The sequence below is a fragment of the Grammomys surdaster genome, unplaced genomic scaffold, assembly GCF_004785775.1.
Source record: "Grammomys surdaster isolate TR1022 unplaced genomic scaffold, NIH_TR_1.0 126787, whole genome shotgun sequence".
Lineage (NCBI taxonomy): Eukaryota > Metazoa > Chordata > Mammalia > Rodentia > Muridae > Grammomys > Grammomys surdaster.
In genome coordinates this window covers 4,896-7,296 of record NW_021621574.1, presented here as the reverse complement: position 1 = coordinate 7,296, position 2,401 = coordinate 4,896, and the positions used below count along the sequence as shown (strand labels likewise).

At 49.3% G+C, this 2,401-nt stretch overlaps 1 pseudogene; it reads right to left on the bottom strand.

Annotated features, from left to right (window-relative positions):
- Nucleotides 1-978: 978 nt before the first annotated feature.
- On the bottom strand, nucleotides 979-1,818 carry LOC114615511 (annotated as a pseudogene).
- Nucleotides 1,819-2,401: the final 583 nt, after the last annotated feature.

Sequence of the window (2,401 nt, the reverse complement as noted above, 5' to 3'; positions counted from 1 at the left end):
TAAATAAATAAATAAATAAATAAATATTTAAGAGAATACAAGGCTCATATTGGTTTTCATACACATTGCACTTGAGAGTCGAAGACCCAATACTTGCAAGGTAGGTCCCATGTGTTCTACGCTGTCCAACGCACATAGGACACTGCATTAAGTACGCGCACACTCAACCTTTTACGAGGCAATCACAGATTGCAAGCTTCATAGGGCTGTGGAAAAGTCCTCTCCACTCTGGAGTGACAGAAACAATTTCGGCTCGTTATTACTGAGACAGCAGACAGCTACTCACTCTTAGATGGTCGAGATCTCAGATAAAGCTTCACTTAAACTGAGGTAAAAAGTCCAGCATCACAAGGCAGAATCCTGATGTGCTGCCCTCGGCTTTCAGTAAGATTGTCTACAAAACCTGGCAGTAAAAAGCAGAGATCCCACACGGATGGAACCCATGTGAGCACCAGCCTGAGCGACCTGGAGATGGCTGCACCGGGTCCCACTGGGAGCACGACCTCCCTCCAGCTCACTGCTGCCCTCACCCTCTCTTTACACAACCCTATATTTTAATTCTGGATAAATATTACACACACTTCATGTCTGTTAAGCACCATCAACCTCGCTCCTTTGGGCACAGACACAAAACCGCTCGTTGGTGATTCGTTTTGATTCAAGGCTTTGAAATATGGCATTTTGCTTTGAATGATGAGTGAACTCTAATACTCGAGAAACTGGCCCCCTTCCCCGCCTCCCACATACAGCCTGGGGTGGAGAGTTCCAGGGCAGATAGCTGTGAGGGTGGGGGAGCGAGGTGAGACTTTTAGGTAAGTGGTCCTTGCCTCCACATGCTGGTCTAGACTATGTGAACGCATCTGTAGGAGTCATTTATCATCAGCCCAGTCTAAATAGAACATTGAGGAAAAGATCATCTTCATCACACCCAGGACCAGTGTCTCCGCATCCTGCTCGCTCTGAACCACGTGCTAAAGCTCAGTCACTGTGAGGCTTTTCCGGAACACCCATAGCTAACTGTCGTCCTATGTTTCCCACTGTGACACCTCCTGAGAAAAATATACACGGGAGCCAAGAACAGATATAGAGGAAGTCGGGGGACGTGTACTGGTAGACACCATTATAGACATGAAACTGTGTGATCAGCGTAGCGAGGAAGGCGATGGCGATCCCAAGCCCGAGGCCGCTCTGGGACCGATCAAACGTCCACCACAAGCCCAAAGACAGTCAACGACAGCTGGACATTATTGGCAAAATCTAATTTGGCACTGGCGTGGTTGATGCCAAGGAACACTGCAATACAGCGCATGACGCTGGCTCACTCTCTCTTGAACTTGTGTGGTTCTCCCAGGTGACTGTCAATACAGGGATACAGTAAGCCTACAACAGAAGCTGCTGTGCCACAACACGGGGGCACCCACCAGGCTGAGGAGAAGATGGTGGCTATCACCTCGTCGGGGAAGAGCGTTACATTACACTGGATCTGCAGCAGGTTGAGCACCAGGGCCAAGACCACTCCAAATGAGAAGAGCACAAGGCTTCCCTGCACCAGGTCGTGGTGCCAGCTGCCCGGCCTCGCGCTGCATCCTGCGGTTCCCGCTCGCTGGCCTCGGGTCACTGACTCAGGGGGGCTCGGGGGCTCCGGGGCCCTGTGGACAGCGAGCCGCGGCAATCAGGCCTCTCGGCAGGCTGTATGGCCTTGCAGCGCCCGCGCTTGGGTAGCTCCAGAGGTGGTCGTGCAGCCTGGGCTTGAGCGGCCAGGCACACCATGGGAGGTGCACGCCAGGACAACAGGCATAGCGCGCAGGAGCAGCAGGTCTAGATATTTTTAAATAACTTAACCCCTTCACTTAGTATACAGTGAAGATCATTTACAGTAATAAAGGGAGACATTCTGCTTTATTATACCTGTGTTCTAGTAGAAGATGCAGACCTAACTTGAGTTATTCATTCCCACACTGGTGAACATCTGTATTATTTTTAGTCTTGTTCTGTTATGATTCATTTTACAAGGAAAGACTTTATACTTATTGATGCCTTTTGATATCTGTGCATTGTGCCTTTGAGAGAGAAACTTAGAAGAAGAGCGGCTGGTTCACAAAGAAAAAATCCTCTATCTCTTAATGACAAGATTTGAATCAGAGACTCCAGAATACAGCAGTGAGATGGAAATGGTGGGGTGTGGGGTGGAGTAAATGGCTCCCTGGGTAAAGTGCTTGCCAGGAAAGCATGAAGACCAGAGATCAGATCTCCTGAATTCACATAAAGTTCTCTGAGACAGTGCAGACCTGTAATCCCAGAGCTCCTCCAACCAGACAAGCTGTGGTAACAAAACAATTCCCAGGAGCTCAGGAGACTGCTAGCTTAGCATGTGCAGTAGCTAACAGAACTCAGTCCCAAC